Source organism: Artibeus jamaicensis, unplaced genomic scaffold, assembly GCF_021234435.1.
Source record: "Artibeus jamaicensis isolate MK-2021 breed Jamaican fruit bat unplaced genomic scaffold, CSHL_Jam_final scaffold_369, whole genome shotgun sequence".
Taxonomy (NCBI): Eukaryota; Metazoa; Chordata; class Mammalia; order Chiroptera; family Phyllostomidae; genus Artibeus; species Artibeus jamaicensis.
Genome location: NW_026522042.1, coordinates 14052664 through 14070388, shown reverse-complemented (window position 1 = coordinate 14070388; position 17725 = coordinate 14052664). Strand labels below are relative to the sequence as shown.

At 49.1% G+C, this 17725-nt stretch overlaps 1 protein-coding gene across 6 annotated transcripts in view; it reads left to right on the top strand.

Moving 5' to 3' along the window:
* Nucleotides 1-17725, top strand: part of PDZD2 (PDZ domain containing 2) — a 321357-nt gene that overhangs the window by 41772 nt on the left and 261860 nt on the right. The window contains exon 1 of one of the 6 annotated variants that reach the window (XM_037128970.2): nucleotides 12314-12376. The exons of 4 other annotated variants lie outside the window; for them this stretch is intronic. The gene's annotated coding sequence lies outside the window, so the exon portion shown is untranslated. Of the gene's footprint in view, nucleotides 1-12313; nucleotides 12377-17725 lie in introns of those variants that run through there. One more of the 6 variants, XM_053657278.1, reaches the window with a different exon arrangement.

The following is a 17725-nucleotide window of genomic DNA, read 5'->3' as shown; positions in this document are numbered from 1 at the left end:
CCTCGGTGGTCCCCTGGGTCAACCTGATGTTTTTACCTGTGAGATAAAATGAGACCGGGCACTTCAGTTACCTGCCGCCGGTGGCCTTTCCTCAAACACACCGCCCTCTTCCGTGGTCCTGCACAGGCTGCAGCCTCGAGTGCCTGTGTTTTGTTTTATTTTATCTTATTGAGTTCAGTCCAGTTTTTGCATATGTTAGATTTCATTCAGAATCTGCCTTGAATGCCGGGCGCTCAGAGAAGCACTGCCAGGCCTTGCAGGTCACGTGGGTTCCCTCCTTCCCGGTGCTCCCTCGGCCGGGCTAAGGCGAGCAGGGGGAGGCACGCCGTGGGCACGAAATGACAGAGCACCAAAATATGCAGTCGTCAGGAGGTGGGACACTTTAGTGCGATATTTTTTTAAAAATTAATGTAATGCAAAGAATTCTACCCTGCCCTAAATATCAGCATTTGGAAATAGAGACAAAGTCCAACCGTGTCTCCCGCAGCTCAGCCATGCTCGCCTTCACCGGGTCCATCCCTGTCCACAGATCTTGTCTTTATTGGAAAATTTGACATTTTTTCATCATGCATTTCTGCACTAATTTCAATTTATAAAACACTTCATTAGTCTTGATTACAGAGTTTTTTGAAGCCCCTTCGTGTTGTGCCGGAGGCCCTGGTGACGGGCACCTTTGGGGTATATCACCAAAGGTGCCCGTGTGACTGCAATGCCCCTCCCACTGGGCCCTGAGCTCTTAGAGGGCAGGGACGGTGCCTTCTTATTCGGGTGTAATAGGGACTTGATGGGACGTCTTTGGTCACCCTTTGCTTTCAGCTGCCTCCCATCTTGAGACCCTGCCCAATCCAACTTCAAAAGTATTTCACAGGAAGAGAGAGGAACCTACTGTCTTCATAATCTTACTTAGACATCCTCTCATTCTCTTCTCCAGAGTCCTTCTCTCCTCCCAGACGTCTTATCTCTCCCTGTCCTTCTTTTCATTCCACGTTCCTGAGCAAAGCAGATACCCAACCACCATGATTATTCCTTATGATTTCCTCTTGAGCAGTGGTGGTGATGGGAATCAGTGGGAAGATAGTCTTAATCACACTGCCCCCCCAGACATAATGCCCGGCACCTGGAGGGGGTCCATAAGTGACTGATGAGTGAATGACTGAATGAGTGAATGAACCAACGAGCAAACCAAAGGCCGGGTGCACAGAAAGGGATTCTGTTAGGAGAGGAGTTCTTCCACACCTCTTCTTAGTTGAGCCCAAAAGACTAAATTTGAAGGGCTTCAGCAAGTTGCAAGGTTTCTCTCTGTCAACAAGAGGTAAAGTTCCTTAGAATCCTGTCCTATGAAAAATGTTGTGGCCTCAACCTCTCTTCCTCACGATCTGTCCCCAGTTCTGGGCTCTTCTTACCCGCAAGCGCTGAGCACAGAGACCACCGTGGGTACCCCGGGTTGGCCTACATCCTATGTTGGGGGAGACCTTTGTCCAGCTCACCTCTCAAAGGCCACAACGATTCTGCTTGATGGTCCAAAGGTGCCAGGGTCAAGAGAGCATCCTTGGGCCCAGGCCTCAAGGTTCTGAACCTCCTCTGTCAGAGATTCCAGAACAGACGAACATTAAAATTTGACTGTGCTCACGGGGATGTAACTCTGCCAGGACTCAGGGAAATGGGTCCTTTATTAGGTATAACATGGGCATTGTAAATGTTTTCAGACTATAGAAGCAATTCACTACAGAAAGTTTAGCAAGTTAAAAAGAATATTAGGAAGATAAAAAAATCACTCAGAATCTTGCCCTTGGAGGTAACCACTGTTAACATTTCTTCGTGTCCTTTTTCAGACTTTTTTTCTGTTTCTCTTTGCAGAAAATGGTGATTTTCAAAGTAGGGAACATGGGGCACAGCCCACTGTCTGTTCTGTTTCCTGAACTATACTTGTGGCACCAACCCTGTGGGGCAGGGTGATGGGGGGCTGTTGGCGTGAAGCCCCTGTGAGCTGCCTCTGGGGTGATGAGAGGCCTTCGAGATTTGTGTTCCAAGCCAAGAAGCCTGCAGACCTGTGAACCCTGTTGGAGTGCTCTGGGCCATGCCTAGTACCTCCAGATTTATGGTCCAGAAGCAAGGCTCTGCCTCCTTCCCTGTTTCCTTAGATGGTGTCTCACCAGCAGGAGCGGTCTGTGTGTGTCGGGAACACAGATTTTATTCGGCTCAGACTCTGTTTGGGGAGCAGTGAAAGGAAGGGACCAGGTCAGCACTCTGCATCTGCCAAGTGCTAACCATTTTACATACATAATTTCATTGACTCCCCACAACACCTCCAGCCACGTGTCTTATTATTATCCCTGTACAATAAAGAAGGAACCCAAGGCTCAGGAGGCTAAGCAGGTGGCCCAGGGTCACACGAAGACCACCTGCAGAAACAGCAGCCCTGGGTTGCTGCTTGCTACCCCATTCTTCCTCCCCACCCTGGTTTGTGGCCGGGCTGGGATGGTAGATGGTGCTTTATCTCAGCTTGGAGAATTTTCTATTTCCTCAGTGGACAAGACCTGCTCCCAAACACCCACTGGCCTTGGGCTTTGGTATCGGGTTGTATTGACATGGCTGCTGTTTTCATTATTAGTTTACTGATATTTATAACTGCCTACTATGCTCCAAGCACTGACCTGCCATTGCGGGTGGGAAGTAAAGGAATGTGAGGTCCCTGCCTTTCATGGGTTCATACTCTGGTAGGGGAGACAGACCAGTCAATACGCTGAACTGCAGTAGGAGCAGTGGTAGAGAGGGCTGGGGCCGAGAGAGAAGAGTCTAAATGCAAAGGAGCCTAGGAGGTGAGGTGGTGGTCACGGATGCTTCCCAGAGGGCGCCATTTTTGAGCTTCGTTTTAAAGGCGTGGGGGCCTGACGCAGCAGGAGTTGTCCAGGCAACCACGTGTGGTGCATCGTGGGTGAAGAGTGGGGGGCGAAGGACATAATCTGGAGGCCTCGGAACTGCCAGATTAGAAAAGGGGGTGACACGTGAACAAGTCTGAATGCAATCCCAGAAACCTGGGCACCGTGGAAGGGCTTCGAGAATCTGCCTTGTGCTCTGGCAAGACCACGCCGTGGCTTCTGAGTGGAGGCCAGTCAGAGGGGGGACAGCCCGGAGAGAGGTGTCCGCTGCGGCGGGGAGGTGTCTGGCCCAAAGGACAGTGGGGCAGAGGCAGTGGGTCGTGTGGGAGGCGACGAGATGTGAGACAAACTCTGAGGGAGACTCCACGCGAGGAGGTGGTGAACGAGCTCCTCTCAGGTGAGAAGGAGAGGGAGAAAGCCCAGATCGTGCCTGCCGTCGGCGTGGGCCGGGGAGGATGGTGGGGCCTTTTGGGAGACAGGAGGGAACAGAAAGGCGGAGGCCAGGCTGGGAAAGGAAAGGGCTGGGAGGCCGTCGGAGGAGGACGGACGAGTTCGCGAGGCCCATGAGTTAAACAGACGGTTTCCAGTGGTAGGTCATCTCGGATTTCAGGACCTTGCTTTGATCCCCCGCCCCTTGTTCCCTTCCTATGTTCCCGCTCCTTTTTGCCTCCACCCCCACCTCCAGCTGTCAGTTGTTTTATTTAGATGGCCCCTGGCCTCTTTCCTCTGTGCACTTCATTTAAGTCAGGGTTGCTGCATTCCCTGACAATACACCCAGCTCTCAGTGAGGGAAGCGTGAACCAATTGTCCAGCCAAGGAGGGAAGAAGGGGAAGACGAGGGTACATGAGCATCGTGATCAACTCATCCCAGCTGGCCAGCATCGGAGGTCCTGCACCCCAGCATCGGGGGTCCCACATCCCAGGAAACACTTGAGACCTTAGTAAACCTGGAAGGTTGGTTGGCTTGGGTTGGGTGGGGAAAAGGGAAGGAATTTTCCCGTGGTGTTAAGAGCAAGACATGTTCTCAGGTTGGGCTTCCTTCTCCCAAGGGAGTCACAGGGCCGCAGGCTCCCCGTCCCTCTGGACCTGGGACACAGTAGCTGGGCCACACACAGGCTGCCTCTGAGACTGGTATGCTTCTAATGCCAGAGCGACCTGCCATCTGAGCCCAGAGTCCTTGGCGCCTGGGATGAGTGGTACAGACCTAGTGCTGAGCACATGGTAGGTCCTCTGTAAATATTTGTCCAGTAACTGAAGCCCGAGTTATACACGGAAAGGGGGCAGAGTTAAGGATAAGTGACTTCTCTTCCCCAATTACATGGCGGCCTTCTAGTACACACACAGTTGTCCTCTGTTCCCAAATCTTTCAAAAGCCTCAGAGATGAAAGCCTCTTCCTGTTTTATTTACAAAAACCAGTACCTGTTCTAATCTCCCCATGCCGGACCCCCAGTGCCTGGCGCGGCTCTGATGTCCCACACTGGCATCTGGGAACGCGAGGCTCAGCCCTCTCTCCCGTTCGGAAAAACCAGCAGATGTTGCTCTCATGACGAGAACCTGTGCAGGCGCTGACACATGAGGATAGTTTCCAGCCCTGAGTTAATTAGCCAGCCGGGGAGCCCAGATAAATAAAACTTTCTGTTTCCTTTCCTGGAGTCTGAAATCTCTGATGGGGAGGTCCCCTCCCTTTTTTCCCCTCGTCCCCAGCATCAGGGTTTGGGGAAGTGATTAAGTGCCTGGTAATCTGTGTGCACGGAACTGCCTTCTGAGCGACCACATGGCCTGTGTCCCTCCTGCAGGAACTCCAGCTCACACGTACAGCCACTGCTCAGCAGCTTGCTGGCTCGTTATCTGTCCCTCCCCATCCTACCCTTGGCTTGTGTTTTTCACATTGACTTTCTCATGGGCTTTATCACAGCCGTGCTGGAAGCAGCAGGAGGGAGGAGGTATGGAGCACTACATGCCAAGCCCTGCCTTCAAGGCCTTTTTGTGCCTCGTTAATTTCCAAGCGATCCCATGAAGGAGGCATCCTCATTACCCATACTGAACAGTTGGGAAAGGTACGTCTTGGACAAGGTAAGCTGTTATGTGGGAAAATGAATTTGAAGCCAAGTTTGTCTACAATGGCAAGGTCGAAGGCCTTCACCAACGAATGAACCTCCGAGGGCAGCAGATTCAAATCTTCCCTTATTTTAAAGGTGTCTGTCTTAGCTCAGGCTGCCATAACAAATACCGTAAACTGGGCGGATTAAACAGCATTCGTTTCTCATAGTTCTGGAGGCTGGGAAGTCTGAGTTAAGGGTGCCTAGCAAGGGCCCCCTTCCTGGTTTGCAGACAGCCGTCTTCCCCTCATGTCCTTACACGGCCTTTCCTTGGTGCACGAGGGGAGAAAGAGAGAGATCCCAGGTCTCCTCCTGCTTTTATAAGGACATTAATTCTGTTATGAGTGTCCTTCCTCATGACCTCATCTAACCCTCATTACCTCCCAAAGGCCCCACCTCCAAATACTAGCACACTGAGGGTTAGGGTTCAACACGTGCATTAAGAGGGGACGGGAACATTCAGTCCACGCAACGTCTGAGCAAAACCATTCCTCGAATGGGAACAGTCCTTTGACAGTGTTGCCCGACGGTGAAGCTGGGAGCTGACCCAGCCTCCCACTCTCCGATTCCACTTTCCACCCCAGGTCACTGGCCCTCTCTTCTCCCCATCTCCCACTCTTCAAAATCCTGCCCTGCTGGTCTTCTGTCTTCTCTTTGAGAAATGTTGTTGTCAAGCAGACTGGACAGTCTTCTGGGCAAGGCCCAAGAGATTATCTGAAAATTTATTCCAGCCAGAAGAGCCCATGTTCCTTTGTGAAAATGTGATGCTCAGAATTGGAGCCTCGCAGGCCAAGGAGCTTGCTCCCCGGTTGATGGAGCGTTTACGGGATGTCAGTGGCTGTCCCTAACCATACTTTGAAAAAAGACACATGTGTTTTTAATAGAATTGCAAGCTTTGTGCCCTGTTAAAAATACCAACATGGGTGCTGGTTGGTGGAATGAGGCAGGATGTCAAAGAGCAGCTAGGAGTTCTCAGTCTACTGGGGCAGGGACAGGCGCGAGGAAGGACGGCTCGTAGCCGCCCTCGCCTTTGCTTTATTTCAGATGGGTGGCCCTCCCCGCCCTCCTTTGGACATGACCATTGCCACCAGCTGTCTCCTCAGCCCCACCCATCCATGGGGGAGCAATGGGCCGCATCCTTCCTGAGCGGAAGTGTTTATTTCCAGAGAAGCTTTTCCCTTCACGGTGAAGAGCATCCACTGGATTTTTTGGAAAGCCTAAATTACAGAGTGCTTTAAAACAAATGCAGCCCTAATTACTTAAAGAATTACTCTCTGAATGCCAGGACCAGGGGCAAGGGCCTGACCCCCCCCACACACACAGGGCAGCTGGCAAGCCTCATACTCCCTTGAAGGGGTGCCTTGAAGTCTTTCTTTAACTTCAGGCCTCAACACAATGTGCGTTCTTTTTATTCTGATTGTAAGAGACATGTGGATATAAAAATGAAGTAAATTTTCATCAATTATTTCACCACCCATAGATACTATTATTTTTCAAACATTTCTTTTCCGTCTTTTTCCTATGTGTGTTTGTAAATAGATATATAGAACATTTACAAAATTGAGCACGCAGTCTAGAGTTCAAATACTGCTCTTACCCCACCTAATTACATGTTGTGTTTTTCTTCCCATTTCATTGAAGAGCCTTCAGATATGGGTTTTTTTTAAATGAATGCGTAATGCTCCTTCCAGCGGGCACACCACAATTGATTTAACCAGCGCTCTTTTTCTCGGATGTTTTCACTGCAGATTTTTCCTATTATAGAAAACATTGTGACATTCTTGTCCCTGACTCTTAATTACATGAAATGTTTCTTTGTTTGAAGTATCATTGCTTTTTCCCCCCTGTTAAATGATGGATGTGTCTTACCAATATAAATCAAATTGCCTTATAAATGCAGAAGAACCCCCCTCACCCCAATTAAGGAAACATGTACCGACTGTCTTAAAAAGCGGGCCAGGTTTTCAAATAGAGAGAGAGAGAATGGGAGAGAAAATGTTCGAGAGAAATATTCATATATTACTTCATTTCTTATGTAAACCTAGACTGTACTGGGCGGGTTAAAAATACACATGATGAGTTTACAACTGACTCCCAAGGAAGCCTGTTTTGCATGTAGGAAAGAACTAGAAAATAACATATGAAAGAATATAGCGAGGCATCAAACTACACAGTGGATGAATATGTAGTAAAGGGAGAATGGTAGAAGAGGAGAAAGCCCTGACGTTTCTGGCCACCCTTAAAGATTTTTGGAGAGAGAAGAGAATTGAGTTTGGTCTTCAGAGAGTATCTGGAATTTAAAAGGATAGAAAGCCACCTTGTACTGAGTCCTTACAATGTGCTTGGGACTTTATACATATCATCTTTCTTCCAAAAAATGGGCCTCCCAATTTTTTGTTAAAAGCAACTGGACCCTTGCAAAAAATATATATATATACAGTTTAGTAAGATTATAGATTTATACAGTATAAGATTGGAAATATTTGCAGGTACAATAGGATGGAAATAGGCACAAGGTAATAAATGCTTTAAAAACAAATGAAATCAGGGCAAAAGAAAAATACAGACAGGAGGAATGTAGTAAGCTCTAAGAAGGAAAGATTCCTCACCAGTGTTCTTCACTGATGGATCCCGCACAACTGTGTGAATGACTGCATATGGTAAATGTTCACTAAATATTTGTTGAATGAATGAATGAAAAGGTAGTCAAGATGTCTGCCGTATGGTCCTGAATACATTACTTTTGACTCAGCTTCCCTGTAGACAGAGCATGCAGGCGGTGGAGCAGGATTCGACCAGGCTCCGTCTGGGGCAAGTGGGCATCTGTTCCAAGGAGCAGGACTGGCATGGGCAGCTGTCAGAAGGGCTGGCCTGTGAGGGGGCGTGGCAGAGAAGCAGATCTATCAGCTAGATGTGAGGGCGGGGTGGAGAGGAGGAGCTTCCTCACTGGGGCAGAGGGCACAGGAGAGAGCTGCAAGAGAACCAGGTGGAAGGCGGATTTACTTAAAAGCAAAACAATCCCATTATTTGCTTCCCAGATTCAGACCCTGTATTGTGGACTGAATCACATCTCCTCAAATTCATACGTTGGAGCCCTCACCCCTGATGGGACTCCTTGGAAACAGAGTCTTGAAAAAGGTGGTTAAGATGCAACGAGGTAATGAGGGTGGGAACCTAATCTGACGGGACTGGTGTCCCTATCAGCAGAGGAAGCAGGCACCAGAGGTTCTCGCTCTTTCCAAGAGTCCACAGAGAAACAGCCATGTTGAAGACCCAGTGCAAATGTGGCTTCCTTCTGCAAGCCAGGTGTCTTCCTTATCTTGGATTTCCAGCCTCCAAAACTGCGAGAAAATACATTTCTGTTGTTTAAGTCACCCGGTCTGGTGTTTTGTTATGACAACCTGAGCTGGCTAACACATCCTCCAAACATCACAGCATTTTTTGTTTTTAGAAGAGAATTGAGACATCATCAGTTTGCCCTAGCTGCTACGGCTCAGTTGGTCAGAGTATCATGTTATAAACCAAAAGGTCTCAGGTTCAATTCTCAGTCAGGGCACGTGCCTGGGTGGCGGACTTCCTCCCCAGTGGGATGGATGCCAGAGGCAACCAATCCATGTTTCTCTCTCACACTGATGTTTCTCTCCCTCCCTCCCCTTCTCCTCCCCTCTTTTTAAAATCAATAGGCCTGTCCTTGGGTAAGAATAAAACACAGGAAACATCAGTTTCACGTATCTGGGACTGATGGCGGCTCGCAGTGGCCCTCGTTCTCTGAGGGATGTAATGATAGCAGGGAAGGGCACACTCAAGACGGTTCGAACCAACTGAGTTCAGTCTCTTCAATTTTGGTCTGGCATTTTTCACTGTATCTTTTGCAACCTATTTATCTAAGTTCCTAGCCCCCCCAGGGCCCCTCCCTGCCCCGCTCTGAGCACAGATATAACTCACCCACAATTATAAATTAAAATTGCCCATCATGGGTAGATGGTAGGGGGCAGCAGTAGAGACTGTATACCCCTCATTTACAGCATCTGGCCTAAACCATAAATGGCCCACAGGAAACTGGAGTCCTAGGGGAGGGGCCACGTGGCAGGACCACGGGCTTGTATTTTTCTTTGGCTGTTCTGGGCTTGGATTATGTTTATTGTTTCTCAGCTAACTGCTGCAGCCCCCAAACTATTTTTAAGACAAAATTGTTGCTTCTGTGTTATCATAAGGAGGAAATACTATCTCTGCACATCACTATGTGTTGAGCTGGGCTGCCCTGTACAGGGTGTGCGCTGATCAGTCAGGACAGTGAGAGTCACACTTTGGGGACCGCATCTCAGGGACTGGGCACCGGGTGAGCGCCCGAGACTGGGCTTTCTCTCCGACAGCAGGTCAAGGTTATCTTGGGGTCACCTACAGGTCAAGCCTTAACCTCACCCTCTTCGATGAGACATTCAGGAAAGACTTCAGCTTGGATGTTCTTCTTCCAGCCTTCATTTTCTAAACTCGGGTCTGGATGGCCTTAGCAATTTTTACTAGAAGTCAATTATTTCTAAATGATTATGATAAAATGATAACAGGCATTCCATAATGTTTTCTAAGAAGCTATAGAAATGACTGTACTAATTCCATTCCGTCATCTAAAATCACAAGCATTTAGGCAGTAAGGAGACACAGAGAAATTTAACTAACTCTTTTGCCCTCCCTCATTTATTGGGACATAATTGAGATACAGCACTGTATACATTTAAGGTATACCGCATAATGTTTTGACTCAGACATGTATATAGTGAGGTGATTACCACAATAAGTTTAGTTTACAACTGTCATCTCACATAAATACAAAATAGTAAAGAAAATAGTGGTTTTTACGAGAACTCTTAGGATTTACTCTCTTAATAACTTTTATATACACCAACTCTTTTGCTTTTAAAGAAAGTATTTAATGATTGGAAGAAATAAGTCTTGCAATGGAAAACCATTTCTTAGCTTGCACTGCTGTTAAGTAGCTACCAGTTTTTTCCCCAGATGTTTTTGTCTTCTCTTTTAAAGAAGCCAGAGCACAAAACTTAATGCCAAGCTACTGTGGGTTTAAATACTCCTGAACTCTTCCCAGGATTCTCACTGTAGCCTGTACATTTGAAAAAACCAGCCAGTCAATCAATCAGTCCATTCGCTAAACAAACCCAGGACGTAAACATGGCAGAACAGAAATTACTAACAGGTTACGTCCCTGTGTCCCCAGCCTTTGTCCCATTTGCCCTCCCTCCCTCCCCATGAGGGTTTCAGCTCAGTTTCTTCTCCTGCCCCCAACTGTGAGGAGGACCCTGCCCTGCCTGAATGGCCCTTTGTGGTCTTTGGAAGGGTCAGGACCAGGTTGGTCGTGAACAGGTTTTCTCTTCGGAGGATGCGAGCCTGGGGCAGGGCAGCACACCTGGAGCAGGTGAGAAACACGTGTTTAGGGAAAGCACCCCTCCACACCACCCTTCCCTCAAGCTTCCTGCAGCACCTTCCCCATAGCCACACAGAAAGTCCCACAACACACTCCCTTAAACACTGGTGGAAAATGAGCCCGTCCAGGAGAGTCTGCCCAAGGAAACAGCTGCCCTCCGAGAGTTCTGCTCGTGTTCGGGGAAGGAGATCTGGGGCAGATCTTGAAGACAGAGGTGCAGTAGCAGCAGGCAACGGAAACGGTTAGAGGTGAACGGGAGACTCGGGGAAACCTCACTATGGCCTGTGAATTTCCTCCATCATGTTTGGAAAATGCATATAAGGAAATGAACTTTATTTCACAATGTATACCAACAATGAATTATTCTACTGTACCCCTGAAACAAATACAATGTTATATAGCAATTACATCTCAATTTTTTTTTAATGGGAATGATTTGAACTTCCCCTCTGTTTGCTGGACTGTATTTCTAAGATCCCAGTACCACTCTGAGACTATCATATGGGTGATGGTTTCATACGTTTGACAAGAATTACACTAGTGAATGATATGGAGATAAATCTATATAAATCAGTATAGTATAGTGTTCAGAACATGGATTTTGGAATTGGCTGGACTTCTGCCCAAATTCTGGCCCTGCCGTTTACTTGCTGGTCACCTTGAGGTTCTTCCTAGACTTTGGGCCCCAGTTGCTTTACACATAAAGAACAGAGATATCAGCACCTACCACCCCAATCTTTTGGGATCGAAGGAGGGAACCCATCTGCAAAGTACCTGGGAGCGTGTCTGGCAGGTAGGACGCTGTCGCTGGAAACCAAAAGTGCATGTTGCAATGAGTTTCTCTCCTTGCCTTGTGAAAATAACTACTCTGTGAGGAGACCTCCCATGGGCTGAGTCTCCTGGGATGCTTCCAAGCCTTGGTATTCAAGCTGAGGTCAAGCAGCAAAGGGCATTTGGAGGTGCCAGGGTCCTGCAGGGTGTTCATGAGGAGGTGAAGAGGGGTAGAGGGATCTGGATTTGCACTTTTGGGTAAAACAGGAATCAGAATATGGCTTCGTGGCTTTGCACCAGAATATGCAATCCAACTTAATTAAAGGGCAGAGGGTGTGCATGCACACTACAAAACCAGAAAACGTGCCGTACCCAGAGATGCCATGTGACCATGTGTAGTGTGTGTGTTGGGGGTGGGAAGGGGAGTCAGAAATAGAGGGGGTCTTTTTGCTCTTGCCTGGGGTGCAGTTTTCCTCGAGCCCTTGGAGAGAGACCCGAAAGCAGAAGCAAGCTGTGCTTGACTGTGCTGACACGCACCTTAAACCAACAGTGGTGCAAAGGATTGTGCAGAGGCCACACACAAACCAGAGGGTGTGCAATGAAAGCTTTTCCCTGGGGCTATTGGCCTCTTCCCTGCTGGCACCAGTACAGGGAAGGAGAGGGTCATTCCTGGACTGTGACCCAGGGGCCCAGTGTCTAGCCACCGTCGGTGCTGAAACATTCTTTGACCCCTCACATCTCACCTTCAAGCCTCTGCATTGTCCTCTGCCAACTTTGGACACTGGGAGCCTTCGGGCCACACTGAGCTCCAGCAGGCCAGGTGCATCCCCAATCTGCAATTGCCCGGGGCTGGAGCAGGTGAGGGTTATCTACAGCTGACTCACGGGCTTTCCTGGGTGGATCTGAATCGACTCTCTAGTCCGCAGCCCGAGCACTGGCTGCAGCTCTCAAGGCACCAGCCTCCACAGGAGGAAAGGGTTGCCCTTTGTGTCCTTTAGAAAAAGAATAACAAATAGACAGCAGTTGAAACCTTTGAGTCTTGAAGTTAGTGATTAACTGGGGTTCTTCAGAAATTGTGCATGGTGACTTGAAGGAGACAAGTGGACGGTGAACTGAGGCCAAGGCTGTGAGTGACCAGAGGTGTGGCATCTCGCTCCAGGCTGCAGGTCCCTGACTCGTCTTGGACACGGTAAGGCCCAGGGGCTGCAGGGATCGGCATGGAACCAGGAGCACTGAGAAGCACTTGCACTTTGCCTGTGAAGTGAGACCTGTGCACAAATAACCCTGGTCATCTAAGGCCTCACTTCCATCCATTCCACATTCACTGTCTATGTTTCTCTGGGCCAGGAATTAGGCAGGTTTTTAGCTGGGCAGTGTTCTGCTCCACAGAGCCTGGATCCCTCAGTGGGATTCAGGGATCCCAGTGGCTGGGCTGGTCCAGAGGGCCCGGCAAGGCTTCATTCACTCTTGTGTCAGAAACTTTAGCAGTGCAGAGCCAAAAGGCCAGGTTCAGCCGGGGCACTGGGCTGGACGGCTGGGCCTCTGATTCTCTTTCTCTGCTAGAGTCCCTGGGCTTCTTCCTCTCCATCTGCTCTCTCCATGTGTCTCTTTTGCCAGGTTGCCAGATTTCTTACCTGACAGTTCCAGCTCCAGGCCCCCGAGAGAGGAAGCAGAAATTGCTAATCCTCTTAAAGGCTGGGACTGGACCTGGCGGCGCCCTGTTCCACATGTCTCACTGATTGAGCGGTCACAGCACCGCTTAGGTTCAAAGGGATGGAGGAGGAGACCTCACTCTCCTAGGAGAGTGCATGTGTGCCGGGAAGAGAAGGCCCTGAAGTGCCAATCTTTGGGGTTAAGCTACTTCAAATCCCCTGTGGCAGAATTTGTAAGGAGCTGGAGTCTGGGGGCTCCTCACTGCGTCATCAGCAGTGATGATGCCCAGGGGGCCTTTGTGGCTGTGAGGGAGTCAGCCTAACTGTCCGTCAAGATGGAACCCCCTTCTGGTCCCAGGAGGGAGATGTAACCAGTACGGCGAACTAACGCTCTTGGCTTCTTACATCCAGAAGACCACCCTGACTCAGTGGTCTGGACGCACCCAGCTCCAGAGATCCTCCCCAGCCTAGCTTACCCTGGACTCTCTCAGGGAGAGAGGAATGGTTTTTATCCCCAGTGCTGACTCTGGTCAACTCTTAGTGGCTTCCTGGGGTGGCAGTCTTCAACCTTTTTCATCTCATGGCACACATATTCTAATTACTAAAATTCTGCAGCACCCCAAAAACTTTATTATATATTTTTTTGGTCTGACAAAAAACAGTTATAACTTTGATCGATTTACAAAAGAAATAATAATAGTAATTACCTGCCCCTTTTGCTCCAAAGTGAGTTTTGAGAAATCAAGTGCCTATTCTTGTATATAAGGATATCTGGTGCCAAGACTTAACCAATCAGATGCAACCTTATTATGCAGTGTGACCAATAAGATGCAACTCTATTGTATAGCCTATGTATTTGTGGTTCAAGACCTGGCATTCCCACTAGACAGCTATTGTCGTGTTGTCTGTTGTCGGTTTTTTATTGGACAATCTAAGGGAAAAGAAGTCAGTGCCCCTGACTAAATAGTCAGGTACCGCATGTTTTAAACCCTCTTGTGGCACACCGGTTGAAAATCACTGTCCTAGAGCACAGGGTTGAGGAAGATTCTGAAGCCACATTGGTCTTGGACAGAGGTGTGGCATCCTTTGTGGCATTTGGATTTATTCTATAAAAAAAAGAGATTTACTCTAAGCCTGGGTCTGATCATGCCACGTTCCTTCCAGAAGGGAGACAGGCATATTAATTAGTCTCTAAATTTGCCGTGTGGTTTCCCAGCTGCCCCCATTTGCAGGGCTCATTGCATTCTCAGTGGTCGCCTGCAACTTGCCGGCCTGCAAGGCCTGCCCCCTCCTCCACGCTTTGCTGGACCACCCTAGTTTCTGGGTTTCTATAAACCTAGACTGAGGGAGTTTCCACCATTAGAGACACTGCTCTGCTTTGTTTCCACCATTAGATACTCGAATGCACTGTTAATTATCTTTACATCTACAGATTAATTATTTCTAACTTGGCTATTAGATATCTGAAGTCAAGGTCAGGTTCTTAAACTCCTTGGTACCTTTCCTTCTAGTTGGTGCTTCTCCTGATGGTAGTGACTTAAGACGAGCATCAGAAGAGGATTTGAATATCTTATTGCATTTATATTGCCCAGTGAACAGGCATTGGTGGCAGAAGTGGGTCAATGCCCCCAGGTTCGGCTAAGTGGGCTTTGCCAGGGGAGTCTGCCTGAATCACGGGAGGCCAGCCGGGGTGACCACAGAGCTGCCGGCCAGGCAGCCTCAGGTGCCAGCTCTGGCTGAGGTTGTCGGGAGGCCTGTGCTGCCCCCCAGATATTTCCTGACAATGCACCCCTGGGTTCCACGTGTGTCGTGGCTGCCACGGTCCTCGCTGTTGCCTGTCACTTGAATTGTCAGTCTGGAAATGCTGAAGTTAATATTCCGGTAGGTAAAGGGGAGGTGTCTAAAGATCACGGAGAGGGAAACAGTGTGAGGGCGGAGGACGGAGAAGCTCTCGGGGGTCTTGCGGGAGTGGAATGGGTGATCAAGCACCCCTTTTCCCCAACCTCACCCCTCCCAAGGGAAGAGTGTGTTTCTCCCTGCCTCTGGAGGTTTCATGTTTATTGGCACTTCACCTCCAGATCTGGAGTCCAAAACTGAGAAAGTGGATTTGGCAGAATTCCTTTGAGTAGTGTTTTGCTGTGTCTGGGTTCACCTGTCTAGGCTTATCAAATCCCCGGAGATCAATGTGAAGAAGCAGATGCCATAATTTGTTACTTTCTTTTTTTTTTAAAGATTTTACTTATTTATCTTTCGAGGGGAAGGGGAAGAGAGAGGGAGAGAAATATCAGTGTATGGTTGCCTGCCATGCGTCTCCTGCTAGGAACTGGCCTGCAACCCAGGCATGTGCCCTGACTGGGAATTGAACTGCGGTTGTTTGGTTCCCAGGCCCAAGCTCAATCCACTGAGCTACAGCAGCCAGGGCTCTGTTACTTTATTTCTAACACACACACCTGACATACCTGGGGAGGTTGTAGCTTTGCAGGCATACCTCGTAAGTGAGTCGCCCTTCGTCCTGGTCTAGTGAGTCTGTGATCCCCAGCGCCCCTCTGAATTACCTCATGTACATCCAACTGTAATTAGGATATATTTTATGATCATTAAGATACAGAGGCAATTAATGTTATCTATAATCTGTTGGAAGCTGGATGAGATCTTAAAGTGTACTCTGCATCATCAAGGCATCACAGGAGCAGGAAATAATGTGCAGCCCCGACACAATGTCGAATTGCATTTTATTGCCTTTGTGATCGTTGGTCATCTAAATACTGCTGACTAGAAAAGCCATTAAGAGAATTCATTTTTGCAATGGCTACAAACAACTGCAATAACAACTGTGATTTTTCGAGGGCTCACCTGATACCAGATGTGGTACAGCATGCTTTATGTGGCCATGACCTCATGTCCTCGAGTTTCTGGTGCCACCACTAAGAAATAAACGTCGTAAAAGGGGTGCCTGCCACACCTCTGTGCTTTGAGGGTTCACACGGCTTTGATAAAGTCGCCCCCGGACAGGAAGAGTCCTGTCTCTGATGTCGCTGGTGTTCACAGAGCAGCTGGGTGCTGCGGCCCCGGCCTGTGCAAGGCTCCGTGGGCTCCTGGTGGGGGCATTCTTGCCGTCTCTCTTCACTCTTCATCCTTGCCCCGCCCCCTCGGCCTCCCACCAGACTGGGGACAGCCCATACGTGGATTGGGTCCCTCTCCCCCAGCTAGCCGCCTCTCCCACTCCATTCATTTTGGACATAATGATCGAGAGAACAAACACCTCTCTTCCGTCTTTTGAAGAAGATGTACTTTGCACTGCTTGGAAAGGATCAGTTGTTAATTTATAGTTACTGAACGCTGATTCACATTTAGCCATCTGTTTAAAAATGTACCCCGGATTTGTTTTAATTATGCGTGATAAGTGATGCAGACACAGAAATGACTCGCGACAGAGGTTTATGCGCACGGACCCCAGGGTCCAGGAGGCACCACGCCACGCAGAGCCGCACGGGGCGCACCGTGGGGCACACCCCCAAAGGGCCAGTGTGGGCAAAAGCCTTTATGTGACTTTTGCAGGAAGGAATAGGCGAGGTTCAGGATAAGGAGTCTTAGGGCTGAGTAATTTGAATAATTTCAAGGACTCTGAGGCGTAAGGACCATCCCACAGAGACAGTTGGGGGCGTGGACTCTGGATTGGTTGGATTGTGGATGAAGGGGGCGGTGTGCAAGCCAGTGGTTTTGTCGTCTCCAAAGCTGTAGGTCTGGGAGGGGTAGTCTCTCCTCTCAGGTCAGCAAGTCCCAGACGCCAGAGCATCAGGAAGAGAACATTGGGAAATAAATGTAGTTGGTGCACCATCCTTGAAAGTATTTACCCAAGAGATAAGAGCATGTACTGAGTGCCAGCTCTGTGTCTGGCCTTCATGGTTCTAGAGCTGGTGCAGCACTTGAGACGGTCCCGGGCTCGAGGTGGCCCTGCACAGATGTTTGTTAGATAAGTGCGAAGGAACACTCCAGACCTGTGCCTCGAGTCTGGATTAGAGGGCCTGAAAGGCCAGCTGTGCTCCCAGGAGTATACAGTCTAGTTGGAGAAAGAACACATAAATATATTTGTTATGACATGATCAGTGCCATCCTGAAAGCTACAATCATCTCCAAACCTACTACTCCTCCCACAGTCCCTGTTGCCGAGAATGACCTCATGGTGTGTCCAGCCATTGCAGCCGGACCCTGACTGATCCCTGCTCCCCCTGTCCCCACCGCCTTACTCCTTAACCGTCAGCATTCGCGTCCTGCTCACTCTACCTTCTAAAGCTGTCTCGAGTTGTCCCCTCTTCATTTCTACTGACTGCAAGGAGAGATGCCATGTGGTTGCACTGAAGGAAAACCACTGCCTTCCGGCTTTCCCACACGCCCCGCCTCGAGGCCTGGATAGAGTTGGAGCCGGAGGTCCCCCCCCCACCCCCCATTTCCATCTGTCTTGTTACACAGCAGAGCTCTGAGCGCTAATTCAGAGCAGCTGCACGCCAGCCACTGGTGGGCATCTGGGAGGGCCAGGCGGAGCCTCTCCACACACCCAGGGCTTAACCACCCAGAGTCCCTTTTAAGATGCTGCCTTATGCCTAGAAACCATTGTCTCTGGCAGGGTCCTGGAGCCAGCACAAGGCCAGGGGCAATTTCAAGGTCGACAGTTTGTCCCAGGCCCTTCCCATCTCCTCCTTGTGGGTCTCTTTCCCTCCTGATCGGCCTCTGGGCCTCCCCAAGAGGCCTGTGCTATCTGACTATGCTATTAGCTTCTCTGTAAAACTCAGTCCCATTAGTGGAATTTAAAGGTCACTCCTTCCGGTGGTATTTGTGCTATAAAACAGCATGGGAAGGAGGGCACCTAGTGAGTATGAAGGGTGACT